This window comes from Nanorana parkeri, unplaced genomic scaffold (genome assembly GCF_000935625.1).
Source record: "Nanorana parkeri isolate BGI_ZX_2015 unplaced genomic scaffold, ASM93562v1 scaffold851, whole genome shotgun sequence".
NCBI classification, from domain to species: domain Eukaryota; kingdom Metazoa; phylum Chordata; class Amphibia; order Anura; family Dicroglossidae; genus Nanorana; species Nanorana parkeri.
The window spans coordinates 157,472-178,257 of NW_017307119.1; the positions used below are offsets into that span (position 1 = coordinate 157,472).

Here is a 20,786-nt window from a genome sequence, read left to right on the forward strand (position 1 = left end):
AATAACCATCCTTTATGCCATTGATTCATTAAACCCAAAGTGACCTCATAGTGACCAGAGTTTGTTGGTTGGTTTGTTTAAGAGTAGGCAAACCCTAAACTATGAACTTCTCCTATTTAATCAGTTACATATACCCATAAAAGCATTTTGTTATCTTTGTTCAGTAGGTGCAAAAAATAACTGCTGATATTGCAGAAATCTTATCAGCTAATAACTACCTGTGCTGCACTCTTATCAGTTCCATTGTTCTCAGTTATATCGGAGGACTACAGAAGCCCTCTCTTCTCTGTTATGAAGAAGAGGAGAGGGACAGGTTTCTGTAGTTCTGTGCAATTTCTGTTGCCTAGATATTGTAGGCTTGTCACCCTAGAACAAGTAGTGTTTCAATGGCAGGATCACTAGATACAATTAAAAAGGAAAAAGCCAGGAAAAGCTGCAATATATTACACATTTTGATAAATATGTCTCCTGTGGCTTATCTGGTAATCGATTCTTTTAAAGCAATGCTTAAAAGAGAACTATGGTGTAAGTGTTTTTCCCCATAGTTCTCTTAAGGGTCACGGGAGGACATATACTAGCATCCTACCATGACCCAAAGCTCAGTATTTTGCAAGCTATAGCTCGCGGTATACTGATACCGCCGCAGCCGGGATGGATCCCGACAATACTGTTGAGATCGACCCTGCTGCGTGAATGACACCTGGCTCTGCCTCTAGATGGCGTGGAGGATCGGAGCGGGGAGGGGGAATCCCTGCGGGGATCGGTGACTGATAGTCACGGCTCTCTGCAGGGAGATGATTGAGAATTGAGCGAGTGACGGTATGCGTTCGCTCACTTCCCGATCTATTGAGCCGATCTATTGATTTTCACTTACCTCATAGTTCTCCTTTAGGCTGCGTTCACACCTGAGCGTTTTTTTCAATGCTCGTTTTTCAGCTCGTTTTTTTCGTTCAGTGAAACACGCGTTTCACTGGCGGTATGATTTTTTTTTGTTTTTTTTCCCTTTATTTTCTCTAAAAAAAAAATTGGCAAAAAAATATTTTTTTACATTTTAGTTTCACTTTTAAACTTCCCGCCGGCTCCGCCCCCCTGCGACACGGCCGCTCGCAAGGGACGGGAACCCGGAAGTCGGCAGCCGCCGAAGACACAGCGGGGATAGCGGACAAGGTAAGACCTGTACGCTGTATTCCCGAGTGTGGCTCGGGGTTACCGCTTTGTTAACCCCGATCCACACTCGGGAATACCAATGGCAACGCGTGGCAAAATGCCCCAAAGAAGCTCCTGTACTTCTTTGGGCGTAGGGCGTTTTGCAGCACGTTCCTACGCGCTGTAAAACGCCCAGGTGGGAACCATGCCCATAGGCAATCATTGGTTTTCACATGTTGAGCGTTTTACAGCGTGTAGGAACGCGCTGTAAAACGCCCAGGTGTGAACCAGGCCTTAAAAAGAACGGAGATTGCACGATTCTAAATACAAAATAGCCAACAGAGGGAATCTGTAACTCTGTACAGGAAACATAGTGCAAATAGCAAAATAAATAGCAACATTCTGAAAACAATCAATCTGTTACACTCATAATAACCATACTGAGAACTCACTGGACGCATCTGAGGGTGGATTCACACCACGTGCGTTGCATTTAGAGGCCATTGATGTGGGTTAGAAGCAGTAACACGGACATGATCCATTCATTTGATTTCTTTCTTCATACTGAGAAGTAATAATGCCACCTCCTGGTGAATCACCTGCATGTTATGCCCTCAAAAGTGAATACTAGTAAAAACATACAGTCATATACTATGCGCGGGATATCTAAATCCAAGAACAAGCATTTTTTTTTATATTAATTGCAGTATAACAGACCTTATATGTGGTGGCTGCATTCGTTTTTATTTTTCAGAACATTTTCAGCAAGTACACAAAATACCTGCTGATCCTGTGGAGCCAGTGTCACTTCTTGTAGTCCAAATCAGGAGAGAAGCCTAGTGACAACCATGGCTCCTTCCCCAGAGACAGTGGAGGTGTGAGTGTAGCCACCCAGGGACATGGAGTGTGTTATTTGCTGGTTTACCAAGGAAAAATAGACTGAAAAAAGAAAATGAATGCAGAAAACGAATGCAGCCATCTCATCTAAGGACTCTCAAGCTGCAATATATTACGTTTTTGTTTAAGACTTTAAACAATTTGCTACTGAACAATCCAAACACTTACTGCACCCGACAAACATGCATTATCATCATTATTAGCACACTGACCACGAGAGTCTACCAGGAGACAACACTCACAATAGCACGTTGTGCTTCGCTTCAGTTATCACTGGTGGTCTCGTAATCTTCCTGTAAAAATGCTAAATTTCCGCTGCACCTACCACAAGGTACTGCACACTAGGTGCACCATGCCAGAGCGTGTGCTGAACACACATTACCGTGCAATTAGCACAATGCTATTATGTGAACAAGCCCTTAATGTGCTGAAGCTTTTTCTCAACATTTACTATCAGAAGCGGCATTGTAGATCCTGAGCTTCTCTGAACACGGAAAGAAGCTCCTTCCGCTGCTGCCCAATCAGCTGCGACCAGGTAATTCCCCCCGCCTGCAGCTGCAACTATACAAAGGGTGACATTGAGCTTATATGGCCACATGGCTATATTTGGTCAATGGCATTTACCTTAGTTTGCCATTTGGCCATATAAGGTCAATGTCGTCAGCATACGCTCAGCTGCGGGGAGGGGAATGCCCCAGCCCACAGTTGATTGGGAAGGTGGCCCCAGGGCATTTCCTGGTTCAAAGGAGCTCAGGTTTGGACAGGGTTTGACCCGAAACTGAGCTCATTCACGCCAGGTCTGTGTGTTAATCACATGGTTCCATGCGATTAAACCATGGTCCTACCATACATTAACAGTGCGGGATGTGCGTTGCATTGCCATTCATTTGAATGGCACCCCAAACACACCTGCTGCCCCCAATGCTAGCTATAGCACCACAACCTGTGGTATCTCAATACTGTGCATTGCGCTGTGATTAAAAAAAAAAAAAAGTAGTGCATTGTGGGCAGTATGTGTGTTTTGGGTGCTATTCAAACGATTGGCAACACAACACACTTCCTGAACTGCAAACGCAGGTAGGTGAGTTACATTAAGGCCCCATTCACACCTGACCGTTTTGTAGCACGTCCTACGCTCGATGAACGCTCTACAAAACGGTCAAAAAAATAAATAGCATTGTAGTCAATGGTATCGTTCCCACCTGTCCGTATTTCCGCCCGTCACGAACGCACTACAAAACGGCCCACGCATGAAAAGGTCCCGGAGCGTTTTTTGCTGCGTATTGGTCTGTTTTGTAGGGTGTTTTCCATTTGTATACTGCCAAGTAGCCTTTGGAATCGCGCGACTTTTTACCGCGAATCGCGGTAAAAAAAAAGCGCGACAGACGTGCATATTACAATACGCATAGGTGTGAATGGGGCCTAATCGCAAGGAACCATGCGATTAACGCACAGAACCGGTGTTAAAGGGCCCAAAGCGTGACTACAATTTCTTGAAATTACACTCTGCAATAATTATATTATTACAGTCTCTTCATAACACTGCAACATGCAAATAAATGTAACATTAAATATAAAAGAAACACAATCTAGAAATAGAGACCAAAACTTCTCCCAAAGTCATGTGTTGTATTACCTGCGACACATATGGGCTGTTATGACAAATTCATGTGTCAAAGACTTACTGGTAAGAAGTAATTCTATTTACAGAAACAAGTCCGTTGCGCTAGGAAAACCTGCCTCCCCTCAGGGGATGGATGACACAAATATTACAGATCACCTTTCACTCAGGTTTTGTTATGGTGACTGCTATTCCAGGCTGAGGAGATGGCCTACAATGATAGTTGTCTTACTTCTCGCGCTGTCAGAAATACTGGCATAGGTGTTATGCTACAAAGTGTCAGACAAAAGGACCATCAAACCAGATCTCCGGTTCATGGACCCATAATGCAATGAAGAGAAAAAGATGAACTTATTAACCATTACTGAAATCTGATTGGCTGCCATGGTTGCCCATATACAGCCTGATATTTGCAAGATATGTGACATAAAATCAAGATATGTCTTACTTTACAAGGTTTTATAAAGGTCAACATGCAACTGAAGACCAAACATTTTCATTGTTAGTTTTGGATAGAGTGGAGAGGGATTCGAACCCCTGTCTGTGCCCCTGTTGGGGATATTCACCCTGATGGACCTGGTGACTATTATGACTGAAAGTAGGTTGTCACCAGAACAGGTATAGATAGGAAATCTTCTAGTGGGGGACACTAGTTCTGATGACCTTGCTGACCACCATGGGTTTCCTCTCACTTCCTGTTGTGGCAATCCTGACAGGAAGAGAAGGGAAATTCCCCCAATTGGACATAGATGGTGAACAAAAAAAAGCTTTGGGCTTCAGTTGTACGTCAACTGCCAAAGTAACATTTATAGAGATGTATACAGCATACTGGAAAGTTTACAGCAGGTCAGCAGGGTTAAGTGGATTGCATATTGCTTTTAAATCTGCTAATATATACGTTTACAGATGGGTTCAACCTGCAGATACTCAGAAAATTCAATATGACAAAAATGAATTGCTTAGCAGTTCTGATGACTACTGATCGTCCATCTGTGTCTCAGCACCGCATCTAAGTACCATCAGTCAGGTAGAAAAGTTGTGTTGTCACTGTGCTGTTCTATCGCCATTGCCAGGAACATCTCTCACTGCTTACTGCAAATGATGATCACCTGGATAGTAAACCTGGCCATACACTGCTCAAATTTCAGCTGCTGACCAGGCCAGAATTCAATCCGAAGGTGGCTCTGCCGGCACCACTTTGTTCGACAGAAATCGCTGGGCTAAAAATTGTTGGTGGAACAGCGACTGTATCCAAATTAGTTGCCGTCACTATTTGGGTATTCTGACAGCTTGCGGATGCCAGCTTTCAGTATACAATAGCCCGGCAGGGCAAATTAGTGTATGGCAAACCTTGCTGTCGTAATGGAGCCCCAGATAGCAGTAAAAACCTGACAAGGGATCTAATCCTTACCCATTCAAAACTAACATACACTTTAAGCTGGCAACACATACTACAATCTGATTGAATTCCTAAACAGGCTGCCTGAGATTTACCAAAATAAAACATGCCTCTAAGTTTGGAATTAAGAATGGTGGGGGGGGGGATAAAACTGCACTGGGCTCAGGTTCGGTTTACACTGGCGACTAAGTCCCCGTTCACACATGGGCGTATCGGGAATATGCGACATACGTGCACACAAAAGTGTGTGCATTGACACCCATTCATAAATAGCACAGCACACATGCTTGTGGTTCATATAGCCCAGATTAAGGCCTGTGTAGACCTGGGCGATCCTGGACAGGCGGCCCCATTGGTTTCAAAGTACCTTTTCTTGTGACACACGACAGTTTTAGCCTCAATCGCGTTCAGTTGCAAAGGTGGAATTGTGGCGGTAAACTGCGCAATCCATCCGGTGTGCCTGGGGTGCCATTAGAAAATAGTGGCACTGCCAGCGTGATCGGCGGTGGGACGGGACTCCCTGACCGCACAGCAATCTTCGCGGTATCGTGCACGATTGTCGCACGGTCACGAACCTGGCCTTATAGTGTGACACGGCTTCTGAATCTTGTTAAAGGATTCACTGCCATTGAACAATATTTTCTATCACCTTAACAGAACACGGTGGCCCATGGCCTGTGGCTTTCATACAAAGAAAAAATGAAGGCAAACGTTGTAATAGCCATGCAAAGTCTCGGCTAAGAAAAACTTTCTGAGAAGTGCTGAAGCTGTCAGGGTTGTCCTTGTACTGCACTAAGCCCTAAACAAAAAATAAATAAATAATGCAATTAATTGCATCTACCCATTGAAATCAAGGAGTGGCAATAGCTCTTGATTCAACTGACTTGACCTGACTAAGATCACACAAGTTTGCCTACATTGCCTCTCATGTGTTCCAACCCAGGTGACTGAACACTGGTGATTTTAGCTGCACTACTAACCTGTCATCCAGGTTTTGTTGTATTGAGACCAGGGGTGGACACATTCATATGGATTTCAGGATCCAGTCTGTACAATCTAGGAGCCAGTCTGTCCATTTTTTTTTAGGAGCCAGCTCCATTGACAACTAGAGAAAACCTGAAAAGCTGGGTGCCAGCTGAAAATGTGAAGGACCACTGGTGACCCGTCTCCCGGAATTTGTCCAGCCCTGGTTTAGACATGTCATGTTTACATCCTCCTCTATTCCTGTATGTCTCCATCCTATCCTCCTGTCACAATGCCAGTATATGATAGTTGGATCAAATTCAATTTCCATCCAGACCTCCGAAACTCTTCTACAAGCTAACTTCCTCACAGTTCATATTCAATAGCTAAAGAGGAGCTAAACTTTAAAGTCGTTTTAAAGTCATAGCATACTGTATACTGTCCTGTTATAACATCAGCATTCTAATAGGAATATATACTAGAGTTGTTTTTGATAATGCAAATCAGAGCTTACTTGAAAAAATGTAGTGAATTCTGTCTTCCGTCTGCCCATCACTTTCAACAACTTCCTGGATTCCCAGTGTGCTTTGCATCTCTTTCCCTGCTGCTTTGATGTGATGCAATCTCGATTTCTCAAGACTACATATCCCATTATGCATTGCTTCCAGCAAGCAATGATCATGTTACATTGTTCAGGCGTTGAGTTGTAGTTCAGACGGCAGGCTCTGTGAGAGTGGTGACACAAGGAAGTGCATATTTCACAGGGCTGAGTGAAATTGTGTCAGTGCATTGAGGAAGTACATCCTATGGGCATCTTCAATAGGTAAGTTTACAAACTATTAGATTAATATGGATCAAACTGGATGGACCTTGGTCTTTATTCAACCTTACATACCATGTTACTATGTTAGTATGGTTATAAAATTGCATCTACCCATTGAAATCAAGGAGTGGCAATAGCTCTTGATTCAACTGACTTGACCTGACTAAGATCACACAAGTTTGCCTACATTGCCTCTCATGTGTTCCAACCCAGGTGACTGAACACTGGTGATTTTAGCTGCACTACTAACCTGTCATCCAGGTTTTGTTGTATTGAGACCAGGGGTGGACACATTCATATGGATTTCAGGATCCAGTCTGTACAATCTAGGAGCCAGTCTGTCCATTTTTTTTTAGGAGCCAGCTCCATTGACAACTAGAGAAAACCTGAAAAGCTGGGTGCCAGCTGAAAATGTGAAGGACCACTGGTGACCCGTCTCCCGGAATTTGTCCAGCCCTGGTTTAGACATGTCATGTTTACATCCTCCTCTATTCCTGTATGTCTCCATCCTATCCTCCTGTCACAATGCCAGTATATGATAGTTGGATCAAATTCAATTTCCATCCAGACCTCCGAAACTCTTCTACAAGCTAACTTCCTCACAGTTCATATTCAATAGCTAAAGAGGAGCTAAACTTTAAAGTCGTTTTAAAGTCATAGCATACTGTATACTGTCCTGTTATAACATCAGCATTCTAATAGGAATATATACTAGAGTTGTTTTTGATAATGCAAATCAGAGCTTACTTGAAAAAATGTAGTGAATTCTGTCTTCCGTCTGCCCATCACTTTCAACAACTTCCTGGATTCCCAGTGTGCTTTGCATCTCTTTCCCTGCTGCTTTGATGTGATGCAATCTCGATTTCTCAAGACTACATATCCCATTATGCATTGCTTCCAGCAAGCAATGATCATGTTACATTGTTCAGGCGTTGAGTTGTAGTTCAGACGGCAGGCTCTGTGAGAGTGGTGACACAAGGAAGTGCATATTTCACAGGGCTGAGTGAAATTGTGTCAGTGCATTGAGGAAGTACATCCTATGGGCATCTTCAATAGGTAAGTTTACAAACTATTAGATTAATATGGATCAAACTGGATGGACCTTGGTCTTTATTCAACCTTACATACCATGTTACTATGTTAGTATGGTTATAAAGGAGTGGGATAGAACTCGATATAGAAATAGAGATTTATTTTTAGTTTTTGACCATAGATGCCCTTTAAATTCATGTGAATCAATAGTGCCCAAGTCAGCATAAGCACACCACGTCATTGTTTTGTAACATAAAAATGCTGCTTCATACAATATAAAGCCCAAGCAAAGATAACTCCTAAGTGAGGCGGCAATGATATCTTTCATGTATAAATCCATAAATCCTAATTTCTATACATATGTAGTAAAAGCATCCAGTCCATTCTAGCATGTAAGTTGGTACTTGTCAAAAATTAACTGAGCAGGCAATCATTGCACATTTTGTGGAGGAAAGGCTGCTGCTGTATATCCCGGCTGAGGTAACATGGGATTATGTACAAATATACAATGGTGGCAAAGCAGAATCTTGTTTTTATTTTTTTGTACTCACCATGAAATCCTTTTCTCTGCGTTCATTTAAGGACAAAGTGGCGATCTCCAGATCTGACCAATGGGTTATAGCGCCACCTTCAGGAGTAGGACACTAGGCACACAAAAAAACAAGAGCACAGCATAGGGGTGGCCTCTGTTGGTGGCCAAACCCCCATCTGCAAGAGGAAGCTCAGTTAGTTTAAAAGCAGTACAAGAACATCAAACGGTCACAAGCACAACAACCAGAGGGGTGGGTGCTGTGTCCTTAAATGAACGCAGAGAAAGGGATTTTATGGCGAGTACAAAAAATTCTATTATCTCTTCTGTTCATTTAAGGACACAGCGAAGATCTCCAGATCTGACCATTGGGACGTCCCATAGCAATATCTACAGAGGCGTAGGAAAAAAACACCACACAACTTCTCCAGGCAGAAACCAGACCAGAGAAGATGCAGATCATCATGCAGAGCCCATGTGTATAGATCATAAGGCCCTGAAGTCACCCAAACATCTCCAAGGGAACTAGGAGAAGATAGGGAAGTCCACATAGCCAGTGACACAATACTGGTAGAAAATGGAGTCAGGGGGAAAAAATGGCAGGTCTGAAGACAACCAGAAAATCCTCTCTGTGTGGGATCCCTCCTTCCATTATCAGATAGTGAAGCCTCCCCCCCCCCATAGACGGTAACAACTACATAACCCCAAGAGAAAAGAAGCATGGCCTCGAACGTACAAGATGGCGCACAAGCCAAGCACAGAGCTCTCAAAGGAATGGAGGGACGCCCACAAAGCAAATGAGACCCACTCAGTCGAGACTTAAGAAAAAGTGAGGCCCACGGCCTCTGTCCTGCGAACGTTTAAGTGAAAAGAAAGGAACAACCGATGAACCAGGCCCATCCAAAGAAAGCTAGGAATGTCCCATGAGGAATAACCCAGGGTCAAAGCCCAGACAAGTGAAGTGAAATTAACTCTTCACATGCAAAAGTAGACCTGCAACCTTCGAGCATCAAGGTGGATCACAAAATCTGATAAACCTCCCTCCTACAGAACCCAGGCAGCAGCAAAGAAGAAGAAAAATGAATACCAAGACAAAAGATCTGGATGACCAAAGAGCGCAAGCAACTTCCGCCAGGAGTCGGTTCTTGCTAGAAGACCAGTCACCTGAACCAACAATGACGATCACACGAGGGACAAAATGCACAGTACACAAGTAAACTGAGCTTCCTCTTGCAGATGGGGGTTTGGCCACCAAGAGAGGCTGTGCGCTTGTTTTTTGTGCCTAGAGTCCTACTTCTGAAGGTGGCGATATAACCCAATGGTCAGATCTGGAGATCTTCGCTGTGTCCTTACATGAACAAAAAAAGAGAAAAACATTGCTTATATTACTTTTTATTTTAAAACGAAAAAATTAAAATGGCTAAAATGGTTGGCTTTCCAATCTGTACCATGTATCGGTGAATTAAATCATATGTCTAATCAAAGTAAAAACAACAACAACAATCATATGCAGTACATCCCTGCAATACATGCACATTTCCCCATGTTTTATCTTTCTAAAGACGCAAGGACAGAAAAATACTTGTTGATCTGCCAGAAATGCACTCGCCTCTAAATTTTGTGGACTGAGTTTTGTCCTGCCCAGTGTATTTTGCTGAACTACTCAATCACTCCCATTCTTGGATCTCTACAACATAAACATGACCCTAAACTTAAGGGTAAAACCCTAAAAATCAATTCAAGTACCTTACCTATTAACAAAAACGTATCTTACTTGTGATCATCACTCAGCTGTAGATCCTCCAATCATCTCTGAATTGGTGATGACACTGTCCTTCCTTCTGGAAGGTGGCTACTTTTGCACTTCATGGTCCTGTGTGTGTGTGTGTAAAGTAGTCACCACTCAAAGCTCACTCCTGTACAATGTCACGTTTAGTTTACTAATTTGTATTGAGATTGTAGTCCATCACAGGAGCGAGCTTGGAACGGTGGCTATTTTACAACACAGCCTATGCTATTCTGTTATAACATCAGCATTGTAATTGGAATACATTCTGGAGTTGTTTGTGATAATGCAATCAAAATCCCTTTTATGTAGTAAGTGCTGCCTTCTGTCTGCCCATCACACTAAGTTCCTGGATTCCCAGTGTGCTTTGCATCTCTGATGTGATGCAATCTCGATTGCTCAAGACCACATCTCCCATCATGCATTGCTTCCAGCAAGCAATGATAATGTTACATTGTTCAGATGTTGAGTTGAAGTTCAGACGGCAGGCTCTATGAGAGTGGTGACAAAAGGAAGTACATATTCACAGGACTGAGTGAAATGGTGATGGTGCATTGAGGAAATACATCCTATGGGCATCTTCAATAAGTTTACAAGCTTCTAGATCGTTATTAGGAGTGGGGTAAAAATTTAGCATTTTTACGCTATGCAAATATACGGCTCCATACGCAGCTATGTGTATGGTGCCATTTATTTGCATATGCTGCATATGGTACAGTACGCGCATATATGCGCGGCAGTGTGAATGAGGCCTAACCGTTCGATAACAATTACAGTCTCTATCTGCCAGGTTTAAAAGAGAACTATGGGGTAAGTGTTTTCCAGCATAGTTCTCTTAAGGGTCACTGGAGGACATAAACTAGCGTCCTCCCGTGACCCAAAGCTCAGTATAATCGCGAGTTATAGCTCGCGGTATACCGAGACCGCCGCAGCCGGGACGGATCCCGACATTACTGTCGAGATCCACCCAGCTGCGTGAGTGACAGCAGGCTCTGCCTATCTAGAGGCAGAGCCAGCTGTACCCGCCCCCTTCCACGTTTATTCCTCCAGTCAGCGCTAGAGGATCGGAGTGGGGTGGGAGAGAATCCCTGGGCGGAGCCGAGACTGACAATCACGGCTCTCTGCAGGGACATGATTGAGAAGTGAGCTAGCGACGGTATGTGTTCACTCACTTCCCGATCTATTGAGCTGACGTGTGACCGCCTCATTGTTACACGTCGGCTCGAACTATGAGGATGAGTGATTTTCACTCATCTCATAGTTCTCCTTTAAGTAGGATAGGGGTAGATTTTCACACGAAGGTTTGTATGAAAAATCCTGCCGGAACCTTCGATAATACCATCAGAGGCTTGGTGATTGCCATTCGAAATTTCCTATAATTTTCGTTTTTATTTAGCATTTGGTTATTGAATGAATGGAGTTTCCCGAACTAAAACCACGTTCACTATAGGAATTTCATTCAAATCGAGAAACATTTTCCAACATGCTCCTTCAAATCTTTTTGTCACTCCGATGGAAATCGATCGTTTTTATTGCATCATTGATTAAAAAGTCAAATGAACATTTCAAAATTAATTTTTATCGTTCAAAAGTCTAACAACTTTATACTGTGGGGGTTTCATATCATGAGAGACTGACAGTCTATTGCTGTCTATAAGACAGATCCTGTCTAGTACACTTGTATTGGGGTAATCCGTCCTCCCCATGCAGTCACAACATGTTGGACGAGCTATTTGATTAGTTCAGCAATAGTTTACCCTTTCACGCATTTAGACCAGGAAGTGGACATATATTTTCTATTTTGGAAAATACAGATGACTTAAAATGAGCTAAAATGTTTTGTATGTAAATGTGGTTTCCGATTCTGAGAAAGACGTTTTTCTGCCCCTTATCTATATGTCACAAGTAAATAAAGAGGTCAGTGTATTTAGGTAAAAGGCTCGCCTGGGGCAACATAGTGAATCATCTGCAACTAACCCATTTTATTACAGCTCTCCTACAAGGAAGTAACTCAACAAAAACCACCGGGTCCGTCTGTCAATACGTGCGCTTTACTTATTTCCATAAAAGCATGAATAGTTCTCAGATTCGAGGAGCAGTTCTGGTTGTTTGATGTTAGTAATATAATGGAGGCAGAAAAATCTATACTGGAAGAATGACCAGGAGACGTTGCAGAATTTTCAGATGGAAAGTAGTTGGAAAAAAAGTCTGTCTGTGTTCACCTTCTGATTTTACAGTCCATCTCTTCCTCACTCTGTACTATACCAGCCCTATTTGTACTGGCCCAGGGGTAGGCAAACTCTAAGGACGTAGCAGCTGTCCCGTTGGCGCTGTATATGTTGATGCGTGCATGTATGGACTAGTACAGGGGTAGGTAAACTCCGGCCCTCCAGTAGTGGTGCAACAACAAATTGCATGACTCCCAAAGGCAGAGGAATGATGGGATTTTTAGCCTCACCACAGCTGGAGAGCCGCAGTATGCCTACTCCTGTACTATTCCATACATGCATGCATTGACATATACAGCACCAATGGGGCAGCTGCTATATCCTTAGAATGTTTTAGAGTCCTGATGAGAGTGTCTCTATACAGAAGGGGTCTAAATGACTTTCAATGTAGCACAGACGTTAAGAGAATATGTATCAATTCTGCTGCCGAGACAGATTATACAACAGATTTACAACAATGTTACAGCTTGAGGTCATAAATTCCTCCTCCAACTGCTCTAAAGTCACACTGTTACAGATTAAAACCCGACCCTGACCACTTCCCAATTATGCACCTGTTTAGAGTGAAAATCTGTCTCATCTTCACTATTAAATCTGTCTCAGTATGCTGCAAACTGTGGTGCTTGGCTGCCCAGGATCACAGGCACACGGGGCTAAACCTGTCAAAATTTGCAGAACAAGAGGAAGACTAATTTGCGTCCAATTGTGTCCCTAATTTTCATGATAACTCTCCCCTATTGTGCCAGGATCTTTAGCATTATCTCTTTCCCTGCTGCTTGATGTGATGTAATCTCGATTTCTCAAGTCCACTTATCCCATCATGCATTGCTTCCAGCAAGCAATGATAATGTTACATTGTTCAGACTGAGTTGTAGTTTAGATGGCAAGATTAGAGTGGCGACACAAGGAAGTGCATATCCACAGGGCTGAGTGACATTGCGTCAGTGCATTGAGCAAGCATATCCTATGGGCATCTTCAATAAGTTTACAAACTTCAAGATCGATATGGTTATTAGGAATGTGATAGACCTTACGGAAATTCAGTATAGAAATATAGATTAATATTTAGTCTTTGACCATATATGCACTTAAATCTTATACCAGTAAGGGTAGGCTAACGCCAGCCCTCCAGCTGTGGTGAGACTACAAAATCTCATCATGCATCTGCTTCTGGGAGTCATGCCTGTGGCTGTCAGTGTTTTGCAATGCCTAACGGGTGCAATGCCTAATAGGGTGTGTAGCTTCACTACAGCTGCAGGGCCGGAGATTACCTACCCCCGATATACAGAGAACATTTTCTTTACAGCCACCTCACAGTATCAACACATATGGACCTTCAGAAGGAACTGTAACAGGGATTGGTGCGTGCTGTGTCCACAACTACACTACTAGTATTCATAAAGCTATAGTTCAGAACACTATCTGAATTGAGTCTGCATGTTCTCCCTGTGCTTGCTGGAAGGTTAATTGGCTCCTCTCTATATTGGCCCTCGTATATATTCATGTGGGATAGGGACCTTAGACTGTGCGCTCCTTGAGGGCAGGGACTGATGTGAATGTGCACTATGTAAAGAGCTGTGTACACTGTCATTGCTATACAAATACCAGCAATAGATTAATCAAATGCTACCGGTGATGCATTTCATACAAACTGCCTGATTAGCTGCAGACTCAAACTCTGGGTAGGCTCCCAATATGGCTGCCCTTCTCCTGTATCAATAGGTACCCCAAGTGTAACAGCTTGAAATGTACACAAATTATTTTGCTCGTAGAGAGGAAGCGAAAATCAATGTCATCAACCCATCCTGTTCAAAACCCTAATTCATCTGCCTGCTTGTTTTCCCAGACTCATTCCCACCCTCCCGGGATGAACTTTGACAGTACATACTGCTGGAGCGTCGGTTAAAGTCTATAGGAAAAGCCACTTACAGAAGAAACCATAAAAAAAAAACAAAGAGCACAATTAATGCCTAAAGATTTGATTGGGCTTTTACAATGAAACTGGATTTCCTCTTTAAAAACTTAAATGGAAAAAGGGATAAAACAGGATATGTGGAGTAAGAGATGATGAGCTCTGGGACCTGTTCACACAGGTGGAAATGTCCCACAAAGCACGCAGGCATGTCCCAGGGCTCAGAGAGACTTGCTGGGAGAACTTCAATGAGTTTGAATTGAAAGCGGTCACATCAAAAAAGCCCTAGAATCCCAGAAAACACCCACCCTGGCACTTTGTGTCACAATATCCCCCCACCAATTTAATGATATTCCTCATTCGGGGTTAAGGAAATCATCTAAAGTGGTACTGAGGGCCAAACTTTTTTGGGATATTGACAAGGAGGGTATAACCCCTGACAGCATGTTTTTTTTTTTTTCTTGGCCACCCGTGTCCCATTGCCGAGTTTTCCCTTCACTTCCTGTTCTGGCTATTGGACAGGAAGTAAAAATTCCTCCAAAGAGAGGAAAATACTTGGTGGTCAGCAGGGTCACCAGAACTAGTGACCCCATTGGAAGATTTCCCATCTAGTCCTGTTCTGATGACTACCCAAAATTTGGCATTAGCTTTCACTTTCAGTGATAAAAGGTCACCAGGACAAATGGAGAGGGTGAGTCTCCCTAATGCGGACACAGACAATAAAGCCTGACAGGGGTTCTAATCCCCCTTCACTCTAACCAAAACTATAAAACAGTTTTGGCGTCAGCTGCACTTTAAAAAAAAAACCCCAGACAAAATGTTTCTTTCCCCTTGCAGTGGGGCTACCCCCGTACTGCAAGGGTTAACTGCTTGTTTTGGTCTAGGGAGAAAAATAAAACTGTTACAGTGCTCCCCCCCTCCCTCCTCTGCTCCAGGGATGGAATGTCCCTCGGCGTCCTCACATCTTATACATAGTGTTTAGAAAGTGATGACTTTGGGATCTTAGACTACTGCAACGGAGGGGGAGAGGGGCTCCAGGGACCGGTCTAAAAGCAAGCCGTCTCCAAGGTTTGGGTATAACTTCTCCCTCCCTAGAACAAATCAAAACAGTTTACCTTTGCAGTGCAGGGATAGCTCCAGTGCAAAGCTTAATATTTTTTTCTCCAGAGTTTTGCTTTAAAGGAGAACTATGGGGTTAGGGCTTTTCCCCATAGTTCTCCTTAGGGTAACAGGAGGACACAAACTAGCGTCCTCCCGTCACCCTAGCTCAGTATACCGCGAGCTGTAGCTCGCGGTATACTGAGACGCCACAGCTGGAGTGGATCCCGACAATTGTGCCAGGATCCGTGTGACTGACAGCTGGCTCTGCCTATCTAGAGGCAGAGCCAGCTGTACCTGCCCCCTCCCCCGTCCGTTCCGCCAGTCAGCGCTGGCAGATCGGAGCGGGGAGGGGGGATCGAGAGGTGAGCGAACCTGGTATGTGTTCGCTCACCTCCCGATCTACTGAGCCAACCTGTGACAGTCTCATTGTCACAGGTCGGCTAGAACTATGAGGTGAGTGAAAAGCACTCACCTCATAGTTCTCCTTTAAGAGAATTTTAGTCACTTTCAGGTTTTTCTTTTACTTCTTTTCACCTATATGCGCTTGTCAAACAAGCGCATATGTGTTCTAGGCCGACGTCTACAAATATATTATCCCATAAATATTTTTCATAGATAAAAAGCGTTTAACCCCAAAAAGTGACACTTCATGTTTAAAGGGTATTTATGGTCAAAGGCTAAAAATAAATCTGTATTTCTATATTGAATTTCCATAAGTTCTCTCCCACTCCTAATAATCACATCCATCTTGAAGTTTGTAAACGTACTTATTGAAGATGCCCATAGTACTTCCTAAATGCACTGACACAATATCACTCACTTTCTGTGTCACCACTCTCACAGAGCCTGCTGTATGAACAACAACTCAACGTCTGAACGGTGTAACACGTTCATTGCTTGCTTGCCCACATGATGGGATATGTAGTCTTGAGAAATGGAGATTGCATCACGTCAGCAGCAGGGAAAGAGATGCAAAGCACACTGGGAATTCAGGAAGTTGGTGAAAATGATGGGCAGACAGAAGGCCGCGCTCACTACATAAAAGGGATTTTTTCATGTAAGCTTTGATTGCAAAACAACTCTAGTATGTATTCCTATTACAATACTGACGTTATAACAGGATAGGATATGCTGGGACTTTACAACTCCTTTAAAGGGGTTCTAAAACCTCAATTTTTTTTTGCCTATATCTACTGCTAGCAAGCAGTAGATTTAGGCAAGAAGTTAAAAAAACAAAACAAAAAAAAACCCCGCTTTAACTAGGTTGAAACTTACCTCATTATCGCTGCGCGCTCCCGCGCCGAGAATCGAGAGCTGCTCGTGGGGCCGCAAAGGATCTTGGGGCAGGCGCATGCGCAGTTCCGATTCTCGGACGGGAGACGAGCAGAGACGCAAGGTAAGTCTATGGACGTGTGCACCCGCATGCAGACACCGCTGGATCGGAGGGACAGAGCAGTCAGCGCTGTATCGGAAAGCCGCCACACCACTGGAGGGACAGATGAAAACATCAGGAAAGAAGATCAGAATAAGAAACATCATTTAAGGTAAGTGCTGACATTAACATGGGGGGGAGGGAATTTTTTTTTTAACTTTAATGTCACTTTAATGAATGTGGTCGATGTCGCCGTAATAAATTGGCATTGTATAAAACAGTAAGAAGGTATGCCATAGCATATGAATTTGGGCACTCTATGCCTCACCTGCTTCTGGAGGTAAAATGTTACATTTATTGCACTTTACCCTTGGCATAAAAAAAAGTAAACAGGAAAGATAAATGGTTGTGGGAATTTGCAGCTCTTCAGGAAATGGTGTTCTTGTGTAAGAAGTGTTGTGGTCTGGCACAGTCTGTACCGATAACACAATCACGCCTCAGTGCTGCTTCTTCAAATAACCCAGACAGAAAAAAAGGAAATATTAACTAGACAAACTAAAAACCATTTTCATTGCACAAGAACAAATTCTTAAAGTGGAAGTTCATTTTGATCCTTCCTATACTCAGGCTTGAATGAGCTATACTCCACATGAAAAACCTTACAGTTTTACATCTTCTGTTTAAATCCCATCCATGTTTTGACACAAGTTTTCTACAGGCGTTCTGGTTTTACTTTTATAATTAAACAAAAGCGTACTGGTGGATTGGGTACACCACCTCAACCAACCACCACCACCACCAAGTTACTCCCTGGCATATATAAAAAGTGTGAAAAGGACATAAGCTTGTGAGCTCCTTTGGGATCAGGAACTAATGCAAATTGATCTATGTAATCTAAGAGGCACAATATATGCAGTAAAACGAAGTACACTGAGTGGCCAGATTATTATGACCGCCCCATCAGTACTTCGTTGGGCCACCTTTTGCCTTCGATTCGAACAACAGCTGCTCTTGAACATTTAACAAATTCTGCTGTTTTGCTGATACTCGCTCCATGGCTTGAGCGCCAACAATCATCCCACGTTCAAAGGCAGTTAAATCGTATTGTTTACCTGTATCTTCAGAAACAAATCACTTCTACTGTGGTGGTAAACAACCTGCTTCCCTATTTATAATGGTCTGGCCCTCTAGCAACTTCAGCGCAAAATTATAGTTAATTTGCCTACAAACGTCAGGTGGTCATAATAATCTGGCCATTTTTAGGATTTCTCTTACATCAAACAGCTCTTGTGTAGTCACTTAGGCTAGGGCTATACTAATGGTTTTCGTAGCCCAATCACACAACTAAAATCTCTCGTGACTGATCTCGGTTTGTAACACATCACTTTTAATGTGAGCTGCTACACAAGAAATTTGTAGTAGCAGGTCAGAGCAATTCTCCCACAAAGCCACAATTTAATTCCAGCAAAAACTACTAACATCTGATCTCTGCACTTCTCCACATTCTTGAATGAGAGTGGAAGATCGACCCATCAACAAATCGCTCAGGAGAATCTTGGGTGATTTACCCCGATTAACCTCCCTGGCGGTCTGATTATGTCAGTATTTTTTCTCACTTTTTTTTTTTCTATTTTTCACTTTTGAATTTCCCGCTGGTCCCGCCCCCCTGTGACGCCGACACTCGCAGGGAAGGAACCCGGAAGACGGATGCCGGCATCGGCCGGAGGACACAGCGGGGCTCGTAGGGACAAGGTAAGTGACGCTACTGTGTAATCCCGAGTGTGGCTCGGGGTTACTGTTTTTGGTATTGAAAATTAACTCCGAGCCATACTCGGGATTACCGCCAGGGAGGTTAAAGTATACGCTTAGAAGATTGGTCTCATGTGCAATCTCAAACAATCGGTCAACATTCTCCTGCAGCAGCACAAACAAGGATTTTTACACTGCAAAAGTAGTTAGCACTTCTGCCTTCAAGCACTGGGGGTCCCCGGTTCAAATTCCGGTCAGGACACTATCTGCAAGGAGTTTACATTTCCTCCCTGTGCTTGTGTGGGTTCCCCCTCCGTGTACTCTGGTTTCCTCCCACACTCCAAAGACATAATGGAAAGTTAATTGGCTCCGTCTAAATTGGCCCTCGTATGTATGTATGTATGTATGTATGTATGTATGTATGTATGTATGTATGTAAGATAGGGACCATACATTGTAAGCTCCTTGAGGGCAGGGACTAATGAAATGTAAAGTGGTATGCAAAATGACGGCGCTATGTAAATAACTGTAAAAAAAAAATAACATGTCATCAGTCTGCAAGATTTCAATTGCCTGTGTAGTCCACACACCTTATAATTTACCTCATTTGCGGTAGACAAAAGGAGAGCTTGATAACATAAAAAGGTACTTGAGAACTGGAATTCACCACTGATTCAAAGTTCCTAAATACAAGTCATGCCCAAGAGGAAGCATTCAATGCACTGGAACGAGCAGTTGAAGTTAATGTGAGGACGCAATCACTGTGAACCAGAAGCAGTCTTTTGCTTCCTTCACAATCATGACAACCCCGTCACCATACAAAAAGCTGCAATATTTTCCATTTACCTCACTATATTTTTTGCTTTAAAAAATTTACTTTTTTTTTCTCTTACCAACCTTTATAAAGAAATGCTGTTTCACAAAACCACTCCACTTTACGTCCCAAAACATTCACTTTAAGCATGTCCAGTGTATCCTGGAGAAATATGGAGGCTGCCATTGTTGAGGTCTCTGTCGTTTGACTGTTAATTGGCACATGCACAGCACTGGATGAGGATGAGGATGAATCTACCTGCCCTAGCCTGTGAGTCCGAGTTCTGCCTGGGTATACAGGAATTCACACTGGTGATGAAAAGGTGGCAAACGATTCCTGCATTTATCCAGTATTGTTTACTTACACAATAAGAGGGACCTGGCAAACTCACTTTAAAAATATCTACCAAACATGGAGTTCAATTACCCTTTCATTTATAACCACTGCTGCTGATTTACAAACACTAAAGCTAGGACATTTTGCAACAATACCACTTTAGCAAAAACTTTCATATACGAGCCTCAGTGATCAATGATGGATGTATTATCTCTTATAATGCAAACAATGTCTAGTTCATATTTGATTAAACTAAACAATGAGGTAAGACACCTGTTGTAGGAAAGGGTAAGACTGGCAGTATAGAGAAGTAGAGGGAGGTTTCACCTACTGGGGCATCTTTAACAATAAAATAAAGGAGGTGATAAATCCCCTTTAAGTCTCATACTAATGCAACAGGAAATAAAACATGTTCTGTCACTATTCATTAACAGGGTGGCTCATTATTAGACTTACAGGAATAGTAGTGGCGTGTTACACAGGTGCCTACGAGATACAGGTGTTGCAATACAGTTGATGAAGCAAGCAAAAATGTTTACATTAAAGATAAAAAGATACACTGGAACACGTATATACAAACTGTCTCAGAATGGTAACCTCAGGAACAAGGCAGAAAAAAACAGCACTATCCAAAACAAGGTTTGGCAGATTTGTAACTAGTTTTAATCTTTCCATCCTTAGTGGGTAGCTGGAAGGACAGAAATAGAGAGGCTGCCATTGCCGACTTGTTTTTTAAGTGCTGGCTTCGCAGTCTGTCATCTTGCTCCTACCTTCACTACCTCGTTTTTGTAGCATGGTGTGCATTTTCAACTCCACTTTTTAAAACATGGGCCTTTCGTAAGAATAGGTAAGTAGAGTGTTCTTTCACGATATATTAAAATTTAATGAAAAAGCATGTATACACAACATTAAATCCTATCCTAATAGGATGTAATCCTATAGGCTGTGAAATGTACACACACGGTAAAATATGTATTACAAGATAAATGCAAAGTGAAGCCGTTTTCTAACATTATAGTGTGAATCCAGCCTAATTCTTAGAGTCAAAGCTCAACTTCAGCATTTCCCCAACCCCTTC

General features: G+C 42.8%; 1 protein-coding gene across 2 annotated transcripts in view; it reads right to left on the reverse strand.

Annotated features, from left to right (window-relative positions):
* Positions 1–20,786, reverse strand: part of SSH2 (slingshot protein phosphatase 2) — a 215,248-nt gene that overhangs the window by 110,621 nt on the left and 83,841 nt on the right. The gene's annotated exons all lie outside the window — the stretch shown is intronic.